A 19,123-nucleotide genomic window follows, 5' to 3' on the forward strand; every position below is an offset into this window, starting at 1 on the left:
CAATCCAAACCCCCCCGCCGTACCCCCCTCCCCTCCCCTTGAAACAGGGGCCCCTCCCTCTACTGAAGGATCTAATTGCAGCCATCTCCTGTTAACTATAGATCTCACCCCCCAGGCGACATCGTCCAATCACAGCTTGTTGCCTGCTATAACTGATCCTACCTCTCCCGCCGTGGTAGCCGATGGGATCCCCCTCCCGATGATCACGTCCTCCCTCCCCCCCCCTCCCCCCAAACCCTTGCAATCTCTTCCCACTAACCAGGACGAGTTTCAATTAGTCTGCCCAAAAGGAAAAAGACATCTGCAAACAACAGATGAAAACGGTCACCTCTTTAAAAAACCTACAACTGAAAACCGACAGGCCCTCCTCTCTGGCCTAGATTTGTCCCTCGTCACAGAAAATCGTTTCTCGGTATTGGAGGACATAGATGTGGATGAATCCTCGCCCTTGTCTACTGACCTAGAAACTGATATGGTTGAACCACAAAAATTAGTACCCCCCCCCCTCCCCCCCCCCTCCCCTGAAGATGGCTCATTTCTCTCCCTCCCCGTCCCCCCCCTCTATGGACTATGCCCCATCCGATAACGTGGAGGGATGTGATGACGGTGAGGAGATAAATGATGAAAACCAGTGTGACACACCATCTGAGCCATCTGATATAGATGACTCTGTTAGTGAATGTGGTAGCCTTAAGGAAGAAGAAATCCCTCCAATCCCTCCCTCCGAGATAAAAAGGTTTCTTAAGGACACATTCCGAAAAAGGAATGTTGTAATAGAAACCTTTTTTCCAGAGCTACCTGATTTTATACATTCCGCTAAACTGATGGTAAAACGGCCCCACGTTTTTAATTTCAATTCCTCCCAACGTCACCGTTTAAAGAAGTGGTTGCAAAAAGCTAAGAATGAACTGCTATCAAAAAATTGAGTGGTGGTCACTCCTCCTTATAGCTGTAATGAGTTTTTCCATTTGTAGCCTGAATATTAACGGAGGATGTAGCTCTGTCCGTAAAGTTCAAGTAAGGGATTTTTTATTGCAGAAGAAAGTTGACATTGCCCTCTTACAAGAGACCCATGCCAACGACTGCTGTGTCGCAGAGTGGTGTAGGCTCTTCCCCGGCCTGTCCTTCTTTAGTAACGGTGACTCCCGCAAAGGCGGTGTCGCAATAATTCTTAGCCCCTCCTTTTCGCCTTCATCGCTTAAATTCGACGAAATACACAAGGGATCCCTAGCATCCCTAGAATTCCACTACTATGGAAAATTCTATACTATTTTTAATATCTATGCCCCAAGTACGCCTGTAGCTCGGCGAGTTTTTTTTAATGACCTTGGGACACACCTAACGTCCCTCGACAGTCAAAACGCCCTAAAAAACCAAGACAATCATGTTTGTATTGGTGGAGATTTTAACTGCACCCTCCAACCCCAACTCGACAGGAACAGTGCAGAGCCCCATCCTGCCTCCACAATCCCTCTCACCAAATTTTTAAAACAAATGAATTTGACAGATATATGGCGGGTACAGCACCCATCAATCAGGCAATACACATGGTGTCGATGTATTCAGGGTAATATTGTACTTGCTCGCTTGGACAAGTTTTATATTAATCCTCCACTTGAACGCCTCGTTCTGTCATCCAAAATTTGCCCATCAGGATTCTCGGACCACAGCGCAACATTTCTCAAAATTTCTGCCCCCTGCCCGAAACACAAGAGTGCTTTTTGGAAATTTAATAACAACTTACTTGATGATAGTACCTTTAAGGACATTTTTCCGGAAATTTGGAATATTCTGGTTGCCTCCCAAGGGAATTTCTCAAACCTCAGACAATGGTGGGATAATGCCAAAACGCACATCAGACTGTTCTGCCAACAATATCGTGCGTATGGTGTTCAAGAGGAAAGAAAAACCACAACCTTACTTGAAGATGAAATCCTGGAATTACAGGAACAGCTTCAGGGAACCGCAAGTGTGAGCTACCAGGGAATGAGGCAACAAATCCATGGAAAAACGGCCTTACTGAATTCCATATCCGAAAGGCGAGCACAAAATGCTTTATTGCGCCTGAAGATGAGGTACATACACGACCTTGATGCTCCAACCAAATTCTTCTTCAGCCTTAAAAGGGGGGCCTCTTCGTCAATGATTACACGCTTGCTCCATGATGGGGAACTCCTTTATGAAGATGGCAGAATCAGGGAATGTGCCCGGAAACATTTTAAACAACGGTTTATGCGGCATGACATTAACCAGGATGCAATATCGGAACTTGTTTCTAACCTTCCAACATTGGCGGAGGATCAGAAGCAGCAGTTGGAGGATCCTCTTAGGTTACCTGAGCTCACCGCTGCCTTGAAGGCCTTGGAACCTGATAAAGCCCCTGGACTGGATGGGCTGACAAGTGAATTTTTCCAGTTTTTTTGGGACACCATTGGACCTCACCTACTGCGGGTATTGAATGAATGTTTAGAGGATGGACAACTGCCGTGGAGTTGCCGGAGAGCAGTCACCACCTTAATTCCTAAGAAAGCGGACACTCAACTTATAGAGAACTGGCGTCCTATTTCTGTTTTATGTACGGATTATAAAATTTTAGCCAAAGCCTTGTCTAATCGAATGAAACCTTTTATGAATGTACTAATAGGAGAACATCAATCCTTTTGTATTCCTGGACGTACTATTTTTAATAATATCTTTCTTATCCGTGATACCATTCGGTTTTGTAACAATTTTAATATGAATGTTGGTCTGTTTTTTATTGACCAAGGAAAAGCCTTTGACTGTATTGACCACATGTACCTTTTTAGAGTTTTAGAGAATTTTGGGTTTGGACCTATTTTTATCTCGTACGTTAAACTTTTGTATTGTAATATATCCAGTGTTCTTAAAATTAATCAAGTATTGTGTAGCCCCATTGCTGTACAACGGGGAGTACGGCAAGGTTTCCCGCTATCTGGACTTTTATACTCTCTTGCCATCGAACCTCTTCTGCTCCAATTACGTACGCACATTTCTGGCTTCACTGGATCAATTCTTACCACACCGCTAAAAGTCTCTGCCTATGCAGATGATGTCTGTATTTATATAAAAAATAGTACTGACGTCACTGCGGTGGCTCAGGCACTAAAAACATATTGTCAGGCTTGTTCAGGCCAGGTAAACTGGAAGAAGAGTGAAGCCCTTTGGATAGGACCTGGAGATTGCCCGCCAATTGTCCTACCAGGAGGAGTGAACTGGCAGAAAAGTGGCATTAAATACCTCGGTATTTTCCTCGGAGACAACACCTTTGAGCAGCAGAACTGGGTGGGATTACCAGACAAGGTAATGGCAAAACTGGCCCGCTGGAAAGGACTTCTTTTCCAACTTTCGTACCGCGGAAGAACTCTCGTCATTAACAATCTTGTCGCCTCTATGCTTTGGCATAAGATGATATGCCTACAACCGCCTGGGAGCCTTCTTATTACACTGCAAAAGAGCATTGTCGACTTTTTCTGGAGCGGGAAACACTGGCTCCAACCCCCCGTGGCATACTTGCCACTCGCTGAAGGTGGCCAAGGTCTTATTGATATCCGCAGCCGGATTATGGTCTTCCGGCTTCATATCGTGCGCCAACTTGTATATGGAGATGAAGCCCTACTCTGGAGGCCTCTGGCTAACTGCATATTACAGCTCACATGCAAGCTGGGTTACGACCGAGAACTTTTCTTGATGAACCCTCATCAAATCGATTCATCCTTGCTGCCCACCTTTTACCAAGGGGTGATGAACGCCTGGCAAGCCCTGTCCTTTTCCCGTGAAATGGCAACATACAACATGGAAATGTTGTTGAACGAGCCCCTATGCTACAACCCCTTCCTGGAAAACAGCTTGAATAATAGGGGACTCGTTCAACGTTTTGTTGATGCCAAGCTGCTGCGAGTGAAAGACCTCATGACAGAGTCTGGGAGCTGCCGGCTGAGTGCTGCCGCTGTGGCACAAAAAACCGGAATAAAATCTGTCAGGATCATCTCTCGGTTCCTTCAAGGGATATCCACAACGTATCGTAATACCTGCGAGGAACTTGGCCCTTCCCCCGAGGAAACAGCGGGTGACTTCCCCAAACTCCTAGTCTTCAGCCCGCCACTTAATCTGTCCCCTGGCCTGAACAGCCCTGATGATACTGCATTATCCCTTCCCGCCTTTCCAAAGAAAACTCTGTACAACGCGTACGTTAAAATTGTATACGCAAAAACATTTTCTGAGCACCCGAGGCTTCGATGGCGGGATGTTTTACCCCCAATACCACCCAATTGCCCCAATTGGCGAAGTTTTTATCTCTTGCCTACTCCAAAGTATGTTGGAGATATTCAATGGAAACTTGTACACTGGATTTTACCTTATAATGTTTTACTGAACCGGTTTTCTACTGCTAACTCTAATCTATGCCCTTTCTGTGCATCCATTGAAACCCTACCGCATATATACCTGGAGTGTGAACGATTGCAACCTCTTTTTACATTCCTTCAGGAACGCTTTGTGAAGCTTGGTTCCCTCTTCAATCACAATGTTTTTATTTATGGTGTTTTAGGACCGTCTTCCCTTAGGAATGTGGTTTTAATGAATTTTTTAATTGGCCAGGCCAAGTTTGCAATTTATAAATCCAGGAAGAAAAAAATGGGAAACGCTTCTGACTCGTCATGTGATGTACTGCTCACCCTTAAGGCTCTTGTAAATGCAAGACTAAAGCTAGAGTACCGGTTTTTTAAAATGAACAAGAATTTAACATGTTTTAAAGAAAAGTGGGTTTTTAATGATGTCATATGCACACTTGATGATGATGATTTGAAAATAACCTTTCCTTGAGACCATTTTATTGTGTTTTGTTTCTTTGTGACTGAACATAACTGATTTTTTGTACTCTTGTAATAAAAGGAAGAAACAGTCAGTCTCTCTCTGTCTCTCTCTCTCTCTCTCTCTCTCTCTCTCTCTCTCTCTCTCTCTCTCTCTCTCTCTCTCTCTCTCTCTCTCTTTCTCTCTCTCTCCCGATCAATGGCTCGTATCACAGGCAGTTCGTGCAATCAGCGTCTCCGCGCAGTCCTTTGAAACAAGTGCGCCTCCCAATCAATAAGTTCATAAAGCGCCTTCCCCAACGAGTCCGTATCAAAATGTGCTCCCTCACGCAGTCCCTTGAAACAAGCGCACCTCCCGATCAATAAGTTCATAAAGCGCCTTTCCCAACGAGTCCTTTGAAACAAGCACGCCTCCCGATCAATAAGTTCATAAAGCACCTTTCACAACGAGTCCGTATCAAAATGTGCTCCCTCACGCAGTCCGTAAAAGGGCTTCGCGCGCGCTTATATAATGCGCTTTGAGATCAATCCGCGCTCTTCGAAGCCACGTCCACCAGTGAGATCACCTCAGCCCTGGTTGGTTGGCGAGGGCTCACTGGCTCCGCCCTTGACAACGAGTTGACAGGGCCACGCCTCGTTCCCGGCGCTCCGCCCCCTTCTTCCTCGAGCTTGACCGCGTGGTTAATGGCGTTTGTCTTCAGCGCAACGCAACGAACGCTGCTGGCAAGCGAAGGCGCGTTTATAGAATTGGGAGAGAGAGATTGGAAAGGAAGCGAATGGGGCCTATCTTATTTAATCGATGCAACGCAGATTCAACTATTGGGAACACGGCCTTACCTGAAACACATAATAAGGAAATAACTAAAGTTCCTATGGTGTCCTACATGTTGCATATTAACTAACTATGGGTGCGACCTTTAACCTTTTAAATGATGGAATATTATTTACAAGTATTTACAAAGTGAGGGTTCTCAAAACCGCAACAATACGTACATACCAACAAGGATACATAAATACATACGAACATGCATACATACGTACATACCAATAAGCATACATATATACAACCATACATACGAACATGCATACATATGTACATACGAACAGGCATACATACGTATATTCATACATACATACGAACATGCATACATACGTACATACAAACAAGCATACATACGTACATACAAACATACATACATACATGTGTACGTATGTCGTGCATACATACATATGTACATATGCACATACATACATACATACGTTCATACGCACATACATACATACCTACATTCATACATACATGCATACATACATGCGAACATGCATGCATACTTACATACGAACAGGTATACATACCTACATTCATACATACATACATACATACATACGAACATGCATACATACGTACATATGCACATACATACATACGAACATTCATATATACATACATACATACGTTCATATGCACATACATACATATGTACATTCATACATACATATGTGAAGAATCAGCTCTTCGTTTGGAAAAGAAGTCCACAAGTAGCCTGAAAAATGACGCAGCTTTTTAATTAAAACCAACTTATACAGATCCGGAAGAAGCCAAGACATCTATAGCAAGAGCCAGTCTCATGCCAAGTCAAGCCTTCCTGGAAACACATTGATTCCCAGTCCATTTATATAGGGACACGTTTTATCAGGAAATCTCCGAGGGAACAAACAACACTGGGAGAGGTTCCTCCCCGGTGGGCCAAGCCCCCACCGTCATCCGCACTGTCATTCGGGGGAGTCAGCCCTTCCTTATCATTCGGACCAAATGTTTCTCTGGGCTCCGAGAAAACAGAAATGTAACTCACAAAGAGTGCATGCTTGGCCAGATAAGCCCAGAGCAAATATATGGGTTCACATGAGTAATTCAAAGCATGTTTATACAGAGTCATGCGTTGCTGTGATTAATACAAAATATATATGGTCAACGATAGGTTTACGCAAAAACACGCGCATGTGGGCGTGGTTTTACGACCAGCCTTGAAAAAAGCACACGTATACAATTGTCCAGCATGACCTCATTTTAAGCCTTTCCTCATCCAAAACTAAAACGAAGCAAAAACCCTTTATTAACTTTATGAAGATAGCATTTTTAAACCACATTTAAATCATAACACATTAGCAACCAACGTCTATAACTGAACTTTAGGCAATAACAAATCTACTACTTGACATTCCTTCCTCTTGTCTCGTCGAGACAAAGTATCTTAAGAGACAACGTGCCACATCGGGCTTTATTGAAAAATAATTGTGTAATGCGGGTATCTCCCAAGGGCATATCGTGCGCCCAAAGCGCCTCGCCCGTGCATTTGGCGAACGTGTCGTGTGGTGCGTGCTCGGAGCCTGAGGGCTCAGAACATGAAAGTCCATTAACGTTTCGGATCCACAACGAAGAGGTCTGGTCCAGATGAGGTTCTGCTCCGCCAGAGGGCCACCACCTCTTCTGCGGAACTTGCTCCCCCCACCCTTTGCAGACGCAGTCCTTGCAGATCTTCGAAGTTAATCAACGATCATGCCCATGAGGTCCCTCACGTGCTGCTGTTCTGGGGAATACATAATATTGTCAGTATCTTGTGTCTCAATTTCCTGGTCAGGGTACAGAGCGTAAAAATCCGATTCACTTGAAGCATTTGAACTTAATACATATGAAGCAAAGAGAGGAACTTCCTTTATGTCAAAGTCTCCCTTGGGCGCCTGGTCGGCTTGCGGGTCTAGGATATCCACGTCGGGTCCCTCGACCGCCAGACCCAGTGTCGCAATCAGATCCATAGTTGGGTTGTAAGGGGGCGTGCAGCTGTCAGCTTGTAATACATAAGCAGCGTTAGCCAGTACACGCAAGGGGTTTATAGCACAAGTATCACAGTCATCACATACACCGTTACAGGCAGCAGCCAGTTCCCACATGGGATCCGCACAAGTATCACAGTCATTACAAAATTCAATGCAATTTTCTGGAGCGCCGGTCGCAACTGCCTTGTTGAAGGACCCGTTCAGGTCGACGGCCTCTGTGGTCAGAGCCATAGTCGTTGTCGGCGGCTTCTTCACTTTCCATCCTGTAAAATACTTTCTCATACAGAGGAGGACTAGAGATTTCATTAGTGCCCCCCAAATTACTACCCCGATTATCACAGCCAGTGCGGTCAATAACCACTTCACTATGGTGCCCGTCCATCCCCGGAACCAGTCAGTGAGCCAGCTAAATGTATAAGAATTTTCGCGCGCGATCCGATCGATCGTCAGGGCGTGGCTAGTTTCCCTTAGTCTCACTTCTGCATCACCATTGTACGCATGTGAATTACCGTGTCCAATAGTATGTCATGAGCCGTAGCGGTGTCGTTTGCCACCTTTTCTAGGGCCAAAGCCAATTTGTCTATCCGGAAACTATCCATGACTGTGCCCGCTCCTGGGAAGAAGAAACCAAACACCTTTTCCCATAGACTCCCGTGTAGTTTAGTGGTTCCATCTTCGTTCATGACTGACCTCTTATAACGCCTGTCCAAGGACTTTGGGTCTAGCTCATCCAGTATCTCAACGTCAGGAAGAACTGAACCCAGATAACATGTGCCCCCCCAATTATTTGGTAAATAGGGGTAAGCCTTGTCGCCGCATATAAACATTGTCCCATGGGGTGGGACCAGGTGGGTGGATAAGCACTGGAGTTCCTTTACCACCCCATTAATCCTACTAACCCCCCTAGAGAATGTTATAGCCGTTATGTTGTGGTTGTGTTTATCTTGCAGTACTATTCGTAATGTAATCCCCGAGCTCCCTTGTCCCAGCTTCCCGGGGAGAGTGTAGGCGCATTCTGATTCTCCCATACGCAAGTGGCCGGAACCCTGGAGGCAGACCCTCCCTTTCTGTGGTTTGACCCAGACGGGGGCAGGCCTCTCGGCCACATGGGCAATCATTGGCGGGCGATAATTAAATTGTCGATTGCAACTCTTGCCGTTGTCAACCCCTTCTCTTTCCAGCGTGGTGACTAAACATGGGGAATCGATAGGTTGTGAGCAGAGGTCATTGAGGGACAGAGGTAGCACTATCATGTGTATTCCTGTGGTGTCTGCTTGGGGAAAGCGCATGCACGACCAGCAGTGTGTCCTATTTTGAATTGTTGCCACCTCCCTGGCCACTTTCCAATATGTGTTTTCCCCCCTCTTTGGGGCCTTATCCTGGGGTTGTGGCGTGAGTATGTATTCGATGCATGGTATGTAGTTCTTTTCGCCACCGGCCGCGCCAGGGGTCCAGACGCTGCACCGGACCTGCATAGTCATGTCTTTCCCTAGGCGCGTGCGTGTTTGTAGCTTAAAATCAGGGGTTCCCCATTGGTATCCTGGTTGGGCCAAGGTCTTAATGCTAGCTTGCCCGTCTTCCCGGAACTCTCGTTGCTTTTGTAGTATCATGCCAACGCGTCCAGGCCCTGCCGACAGTGCTAGCCAATTTATGTTCACCCAATTTGTGTGCAGGGCTTTCTGTTCGAAACATGGTAGTGATACTCTTTGTCCCCATGTTACGGTGAGGTGTCGGGTTTCGTTTTCGCATCTATTGGAATCGGAGTTTCCCCTAGCTGCTGTCGCTATCAATAGTATTGTACCTATGATTAGGCCCATCCTTACTGTGGTTGCTGTGGTGTAGTGTCTGGTGCTTGTATGGCCAACTTACAGTGCGTGGCGTGGATCCACGAAGTCTTGCCCTCGCAAAAGACTGCCGTTGGTGTAGTCAGCAACACCTGGACTGGTCCCTTCCACCTTGGTTCCAAGGCGTTCTTGCAGGTGAAGTGCTCCACGAACACCTGGTCTTTTTCCTCTGGTGGAACACCTGGTCCACAAGTCTCCTGGGAGCGCCTGGTCTACAGGTCTCCAATTCATAGATTCAATTCATTCAATTCATAGTTTCATAGAACACCTTTTCTCCAATTTCCTAATCCACCTTTTTTCAAGTGGATCCAATTTTATCCAATATTCAATTTTTAAATTCAATCCCATTTAATCCAGTCCAATTCAAATTAAATTCAATCCTTCTCTCAGCATCCCATTACCTGTTTCCAACATCAATAAAAATAAAATTATAAAATTAATAAAAAATCAATCATCTCAACTCTCAAATCGAATCAAAAAATAAAAATAAACGAAAATTACTTCAGCGAGAGTTTCAACTAGAATTAACACAAACAAACCACCATTAACCTCCATTAACACAAACAAACCACCATTAACCTCCATTAACACAAACAAACCACCATTAACCTCCATTAACCTCCCCCTATTATTTATTTATTTTCACGAATAAACAAATAATAGAAATAACCTGGTCTACTTCCAATTTCAATTCTGGTCAGTTCTGGTGTCTGGTCACACACAATGTTTTCCTCACCCACTGTGATTCGCTCAAAATAGATTCTCACTGTTATGTCTGAAATTCGTCTCATGAAAACCCATTCAAGAGTCCGGTGTGACAGACAGCCAAACACATAGACACGCCGAAGACCCCAGGGTACCCATCAAACTAGCTTGTCCGCAGATCCACAACACAGCGAAACATGTAAGTTTACTAAAATAATCACTTACTCATAACTAATACTCATACCACTAATTACTCATAATAACTCATAATTACTTATGTAATTACTCATACCAATACTTACTTAAAATAATGTAATATCCCAATCTTCACCCTTTATGCAAATCGAAGCACCCCGGACAACCCACAACCAATATCAACCACTGTAGCCGCCTTCCCCTCCAGGCAGCCACACGCAGCCACATACATCTCCATCCACGTCACACAAGACAACAGCCAACCAGTGTGTCCACCACACAGAAACCTTTGGCAATGCAACAACCGAACTCCCAGACAACCAACAACAAAACCCAATCCATCTCCATGGCTCATCAAGCAGTTCCAACTTAATCCAGCTTCACATACCGATTTCCCCAAAAACTCGTGAAACTTCACCCCCATTTTGGAAAAACCCTGGACTAAACCCTGACACCCTAAATAACTTCAGACCCATCTCCAATCTACCCTTTCTGTCAAAAGTTTTGGAACGTGCTGTGGCCACTCAACTCAAACATCACCACTCTGCCAATAACCTGTATGAAACATCCCAATCCGGATTCTGCTCCAGCCACAGTACTGAAACTGTTCTCCTCAAAATCACCAGCGACCTTTTCTCTCCTCTGATGCCGGCAACCTCAACATTTTCATCCTCCTCACCTCAACGCCTCCTTTGACATCATCAATCACACCATCCTCCTCACCCTGTTTAGACCAGCTTGTGCCTATTAAACCCAAATCAGTTCACTCCCAAGCTTCACATGGACCACCTACTACTCTCAAATTATCCACTCTGGCTCCGGAATCCCAAAAGCACTCTTCTCTACAATAAACAAACTAAATAAACAAACTTTACAACGTGAACAAACTCCTCAGCGCCCTGGATACCGCCACCTGTCATTCAGAGTAGACAACAGCATCTCCTTTCTGGCTTTCAGCATCTCCTTTCTCCTTTCTGGCATCCAAATGAAATTCTGGCTTCAAATCAACTTCCTCGAACTTAACTATGATAAATCTAAATTAATCTTCGTTTGCCCACAACCACTCACCAAATTCACCCATAACTTTGCCCCCAACATCGATGGTCATTTGAACACAAATTGAACAAAATTAATCGAACAAAACACTTCCATTAACTCGACATTCTTTTCACAGCACAAAGTTTACAAAATGTCCCAAATCTGTATATTATTTTCTACTGTGGTTATATTAAACCATTATTTTACAAAATCCAACTTTCAATAAACTGGAAAATGCTTTGCCATGGAATAGTCCACCACTCATATAAATAATCATAAGAGTTCTGCGAAACATCTCCATCTTTAAAACTTAGCCAACCAATTTTAAACCACATGTTTTCCCCCCAAAAAACAAGTCACATTCTTTGTATATTGCCAACATTGTTCATCGTTTAAGTATCATCCAGAACTAAATTTTTATAAACCATCAACTTGTAGATGCATTTATTTATATCCCATTAACCCAAGAACTCTCAATTGCTTGGTTATATTTTAGTAATGTCATATATCCATATTTCTTTTCCAAATTGTTCCTGATATACACATTAATCCCATCTGTCTTTGTTTCCAGATGAACTCAAATCAGGAAATCAACACAAATCCTTATTACCTCCAATCAATTCAAAATTAAATCAAACAATTCAAAACCAGATCGGATCAGCGATCAAAAATCACTTTTCCAATCAACAATTCATTCAAAGACCAAGCTTAAAAACACAACTCTCATCTTTTTGTGACAAGTAAGCAACCAACCTACTTCACACTAAAACAAATAACTTTTCATCACCCCTTTCTTCTCCACCGCCTCTTACACTTAAACAGATCATAATTACTCACTCATACACTATTGCCCATCACCCAGTTGCCCCAGACCCAAACACAGGTTTGAAATCCCAGTAGGTTGTTCTTCAATCCCAACCATCATGTGATCCCAACATCTCTCCATTTATTTCGTTCCTCATGGGGTTGGTGTTTTATGGCCTTTACCTCTTACCCAATCACACTGCACATTATTCCCCGTCCTTGATGGATAATTTTACATCCAGATGGGCACAGCGTCCCGTTTTTGGCGACCCAGCCCTGAACCAAGCCCCTGGACTCCTTGCAGGCTGGACCAAAACCCCTGGACGAGGTTGCATCCCAGTACTGACTCTGCTACCTTCTTGCAAACCACTTCAACTCCCTGAATTTTACATGTTTCGTGAACAGAACAAAGCACTCTGTAATCGTCAGATTGAACCTGCCCCAAACCCGTCCATATAAACTCCATTGTTGTCCTGTCCATCTCTCTGTGTTACATTTACATTTTGTGACTCACAGCTCCTGCCTCCATGGAACAATGACGCCTGAGCACTCAATTAGCCCTCCCAGTACCAAAGACTTACAATCAGACCGACAGACAGACAAATAACAGAGGCATGTCGCCAGCCCCAGCACAGGACATCACCTTTCCGGGCAGGCACAATATAATCCACAGCATCGAAATGCCAATTTCTATCCGGAGCCTCGCAAAGCCAAAATCCATGCATGCGTGCTCCATCATGCAACCCGATCTGTACTCGGTGCGCCCGGCGCCCCCTATAATCAGTGAGTTATAATAACCACAATATCTCTGGCACCCAACTCGTGATACCACAATTTAATCCACGTTACTTGCATCTCTTCATCCTCCCAAATGTCCTCCATTTAACGTGACTCAAATCCATCTCAAATCCCCACAGCTCGATCGAACACGTCACTGTACTCGGCTCGGTTAAATTAAATTCTAAGCGTACTGTACCTGACGCTTCCACAACAACAAAAAACTCGATATTCTCTGTCCACTAATTATGTACATGATTTTGGTTTTACCCACAATATAATGTCCCGATATTCTCCAGATTTAAGTCCTATATATCCTGTCGTTAAAGCAACACCCTGTAGACTGACTCCGCCTGTCGTTCTTCCAAGGTTAGTGAATTACCTCTGACCTTTCCCTTGCATATCTCGAACAAAGGTCAACTAAACTTTAAAAGGTCAAACTTCGAATTGGTCAACACAAATGCATCGATGCATCTTCCAGCCGCCACTCCGCACTGTACCTTACTGTATGAACAAGACTTCCTGTTGGAACTTGGCTCCGGAAATTAATTACTCTGTCTTGAAATCGTTTATTTTAGCCATCTTAAATAAATCCATCCATCTATCCATCTTATAAATAACGTATTCGTCCTGTGACATTGCCTGGCATATATGTCGCAGCCGGCCACTATTCCGACATGGCTCGTCTGACATGAACGTCCGACATCCAGCAAAGTCGAAATGACCCACAATGCATTTGGGCACACATCCTCCTCTGAGAGTGGGCGAGTTATCGCCAGCACTCTGAGCAAATCTCATACAGCACACCCGTGACTCGCGGCTCGCTCGGCTCCTGTCTGAACACACAATATCCCTCTACCCAAACTTCCACGGAGCCGCACGGCGGAAACACAGGTTTGTACCATACTTTAATTAAACGAACATTGCCAGGATTCTCGGATAGACGTTTAATTTCACAACACACATGACAAAAATCCGATTTAAATTCAGAGATCGCCGATCGACCTGGCACAACCATCTCAACGCGACGACGCCACGCCGCCCCCCGTCTTGGCGCGCACCCTCGTGCCTCCACACGAATCCCAACACTCCCTGCACGCCGCTCTATTCGCGTTCGCGGCGGGGTTTACCTCACGTTGGGACATGCAGTCGGCTGTCATAACAAAGTGCGAAAAGCTGTCATAACAAATCTGCGACCTGACATGTAGTGAGCTGTCAGAACATTGAGCTGTCAGAACTCATCCCTAGCTCGTAAACATCGCAAAAAAACAGGATCTCCGACGCTTGACCTCTCTGACCCAAAATGCACTATATGACACCAATTCCAAAGGTGAGCTGCCTCAGCGATACATCCCACACATACAATCCACAATATCTGCCATTGAATGAACTCTTCGATTCAAGTAAACCACACATATTGATTCGAATTCTGAATTTAGCGAAAAAAAACAGCCCATCCTGCAACCATCTCCAAGAAACCGCTTCATATCAACAGTAGATCGACAAGGGCACTCCGGGTGCTTTCCTGACCCGATTTATATCAATTCGCTTCCCAAACAACTCCCAAACAGATGAAAATCCGGACTCAGTTCAGGACCTCGCCTGTTCTCTCGGATAGACGCTAAAATGGACATTCCCGGCCTGAATTTCCCCCATGTCGAGCAGACCACTTACAAAGCTTCACACCGAAACCCTCTGCTTTGCATATGTCATACAGACAGATACATTGGCTAGATACACACGTCAATTAACATCCCAATATACATTCATTCCTCATTCATATACGAGTGAGTCTCCCATTCTTCGCGCGAAACTCAGATCGACTCAAATCATGCCTTTCTCCAGCCACTCCCAAACAATCTTTGCTCATTCATGTTACGTCTCTCATTCAAGGAAAAGGATTTTTGGGACGAGTTTGGACGGGGGGTGGGTTGAGGTGAAAAAAAGGGAAGGCAGGGCGGGGTGTTGGGGTGTTGCCTAGAGCCCTGGGACTGAGCTCAGGTCTTGGGGGGGTGGGGGTGTTGCCTAGAGCCCCGGGACTGAGCTCAGGTCTTGGGGGGTTGGGGGGTCTTGGTCTGGTATCTGGTCCAGCGGCATCACTCGCTGATTTACTTGTTTAACTGCTTACTTACTTGTCCTCTGTCCTGTAGCTTCAATAACCATAGCTACAATGCTTAAAATTTCAATATTTCAAAAACCATTCCTGTCCTTCTCACCCTGTGGCCACCTGGCCCATTTCCTGTGAGCTTATTTATTTTCTCTTGTCCACCAGGTCCTGGCCTGTTTCTATCTGGACCTCTGTTGCTTTGGCCTTCTATCTAAGTTTAGCCACAGCCCTTCGTTCCCTGGCATGCAATGGCATACCCCATCTTGTCTCTGGGCTGTTCCTTCCTGGAAAAATCTTGGCCACCTGGCTTCAGCCTATATGGCTGTCCGACCTCATTTTCCCCTCCTGGTGCTAACTGTAACTTTAAGCTTACTGTTAAGTCCTTACTTATTTATCCTGGCTTTAACAAAGCTACGTCATTCTGAGGCCTAAAATGAGCCTTTACTTACAATCTCTGTTCGAGTGCAGGCATCGCGGAAGACAAGGAGACTAAGCCCGCTTGAGGGAGGAAGGTACGAATTTGGAATAATAGCCCTCTGATATAAAACAACTCCCACCTTTAATCAAATCCGCGTGCCGGCGCGCCTCAGGCAGCCTTCCTCCTGTCCCTCGGGCTCCGTTTCCCGTCGTCCGGTGCTGACCCCACTCCTGGTACCATCTGTGAAGAATCAGCTCTTCGTTTGGAAAAGAAGTCCACAAGTAGCCTGAAAAATGACGCAGCTTTTTAATTAAAACCAACTTATACAGATCCGGAAGAAGCCAAGACATCTATAGCAAGAGCCAGTCTCATGCCAAGTCAAGCCTTCCTGGAAACACATTGATTCCCAGTCCATTTATATAGGGACACGTTTTATCAGGAAATCTCCGAGGGAACAAACAACACTGGGAGAGGTTCCTCCCCGGTGGGCCAAGCCCCCACCGTCATCCGCACTGTCATTCGGGGGAGTCAGCCCTTCCTTATCATTCGGACCAAATGTTTCTCTGGGCTCCGAGAAAACAGAAATGTAACTCACAAAGAGTGCATGCTTGGCCAGATAAGCCCAGAGCAAATATATGGGTTCACATGAGTAATTCAAAGCATGTTTATACAGAGTCATGCGTTGCTGTGATTAATACAAAATATATATGGTCAACGATAGGTTTACGCAAAAACACGCGCATGTGGGCGTGGTTTTACGACCAGCCTTGAAAAAAGCACACGTATACAATTGTCCAGCATGACCTCATTTTAAGCCTTTCCTCATCCAAAACTAAAACGAAGCAAAAACCCTTTATTAACTTTATGAAGATAGCATTTTTAAACCACATTTAAATCATAACACATTAGCAACCAACGTCTATAACTGAACTTTAGGCAATAACAAATCTACTACTTGACACATACATACATACATACATACATACGAACATGCATACATACGTACATACGAACAAGCATACATACGAACATTCATACATACATACATACATACATACATACGTTCATATGCACATACATACATATGTACATTCATACATACACATATACATACATACATACATACGAACAAGCATACATACATACATACATACAAACAGACAGATAATTGCCTTATTTAATACAGTAGGATGTCTCGAGGGCAATGTGGAAGTTAATTACATCACATGGTTCGTGCACACTGTCTTCATCCCACCCATGACTGTAATAAAGCAAAGTCCTTTTGAGCACTGATACCTCATTAACACTGTTGTGGAAATGCCTCCGAGGGGTTAATAAATCTTGTCACTAATTGCAAGTGTTTATGCGTGCAGGCAAAAGGTAACCACTATGAGGGCAACAACTCCATAGCTTTTCGATGTCCAACATGCCCCGAAACCCCGGCCGGAAAAGTTCACCACCATGAGGGCAATAACTCCATACGTTTTCAATACACATATGCTGGAACCCCTACATGTGTGGAGGGGACTGTTTATTACCCTCGCCAGAGGAAAGGGTATTGATTGCATTTGAGTATGTTTGTTAGTTGGCAAAAAAAAATATTTTTGGACAAGTATGTTGATCACTCCGGTTTGTGTGTTTGTTTGTGTTTGTTTGTATGTGTTTTTTGTGTGTGTGTGTTTGTGTATGTGTGTGTTTGTGTTTGTTTGTTTGCGTGTGTTTGCTTGTGTTTGTTTGTGTGTGTTTGTGTGTGTGTGTGTGTGTTTGTTTGTGTGTGTTTGTTTGTGTGTTTGTTTGTGTGTTTGTTTGTGTGTTTGTTACTTGGCAAAAAATATATATTTTGACAAGTATGTTGATCACTCTGGTTTGTGTGTTTGTTTGTGTGTTTGTTTGTGTGTGTGTTTGTGTGTGTGTGTGTTTGTTTGTGTGTGTTTGTTTGTGTGTGTGTTTGTTGTGTCTGTGTTTGTTTGTGTGTGTGTTTGTTTGTGTGTTTGTTTATTTGCATGTGTGTTTGTGTGTGTCTGTGTTTGTTTGTGAGTGTGTTTGTGTGTTTGTTTGTGTGTTTGTTTGTGTGTGTGTTTGCTTGTGTGTGTGTTTGTTTGTGTGTGTGTTTGTTTGTGTATGTGCGTGTGTGTGTGTGTGTGTGTGTGTGTGTGTTTGTGTGTGTGTGTTTGTGTGTGTGTATTTGTTTGTGTGTGTGCGTTTGTTTGTGTGTGTGTGTTTGTGTGTGTTTGTGTGTGTGTGTATGTGTTTGTGTGTGTGTGTGTGTGTGTGTTTGTTTGTGTGTGTGTTTGTTTGTGTGTGATTTTGTTTGTGTGTGTGTGTTTGTCTGTCCGCTCACTTATACTTGCCTTCACACCTGGTGTTGGCCTAATGGTTGGGGCGGCGGGCTTGGGATCCTAAGGTCCTGAGTTCATAATCCCGTTGAAGTAACGCCAGGTGGCTCAGCCTGTCATCCTTCCGAGGTCGGCAAAATGAGTACCAGATGACTGGTTATGGAGAGGCATTGCACCAGTGGCAGACGCGCTCACTGAAAATGATGCAACCAGCCGCTGGGTGGCTGCACTCGATCCACCCACCCACTTGCCTTCAAGTAACAATTTGAAACCGATCTTCACGAAACCTCACCAAATGCTAGAGTGTGTGGTCCAACAAAATCCTATACATTTTTGAGGTCAACTGGTCAACATAGGCCACAGGTCAACCACTTTTAAAATCCTCAATTTTCCTCCGATTGACCTTAATTTTGAATAGGGTTTTCATATCAGCAAATTGAATTCAACCACCAACTAATTTTTAGATCAACATAGGTCACAAGGTCAACATAGCCAAAGGTCAACCACCTTTTTTCAAATTTCTAAAATCCTCAATTTTTATCCAATTGACTTGAAATCTGAATAGGATTTTCATATCAGCTAACTGAAACCAACCAACAACTATTTTTGAGGCCAACATAGGCCAAAAGGTCAACATAGGCCAAATTTCTAAAATCCTCAATTTTCATCTGATTGACTTGAGATTTTAAGAGGATTTGCATAACAGGTCACTGAATTCAACCACTAATTATTATTGAGGTCATCATAGGCCAAGTATCGTGCTCTGTATGCCATATTTCTTGTTTGTTTGTTCGCACAGAAAAAGTACGCTTTTCTCTGCAACCGTTGGTCCGATTGGCAGGAAATTTTCACCTTAGGTGCAACTCCTGTAGAATTTTGAAATTACATTTATGACGTCATAGGTCACGTGGTATGTGTGCCATCTTGGAAAAACCGAAAAACTTTGCACCTCTACATCTACAAAAGTGCTGCATAGAAAAAAAATTCATGGCTCATTGTAAAGAACTCCCCCATGAGGAATAACATATTGTTGCGGTTTTAGAACCCTCGCTTTGTAAATAATTGTTGTAAATATTCCATTATTAAAAGGTTAAAGGTCGCACCCTTAATTAGTCCATATGCAACACGTAGGCCACCATAGGAACTTTAGTTATTTCATTAGTATGTGTTTTAGATAAGGCCGTGTTCCCAATAGTTGAATCTGCGTTGCATTAATCAAATAGGATAGGCCCCAT

General features: G+C 44.1%; 1 protein-coding gene across 2 annotated transcripts in view; it reads left to right on the top strand.

Moving 5' to 3' along the window:
* LOC137433172 (beta-1,3-galactosyltransferase 1-like) overlaps positions 1-19,123 on the top strand; it is a 166,653-nt gene that overhangs the window by 15,781 nt on the left and 131,749 nt on the right. The gene's annotated exons all lie outside the window — the stretch shown is intronic.

This window comes from Myxine glutinosa, chromosome 8 (assembly GCF_964187855.1).
Source record: "Myxine glutinosa chromosome 8, kmMyxGlut1.1, whole genome shotgun sequence".
NCBI lineage: Eukaryota > Metazoa > Chordata > Myxini > Myxiniformes > Myxinidae > Myxine > Myxine glutinosa.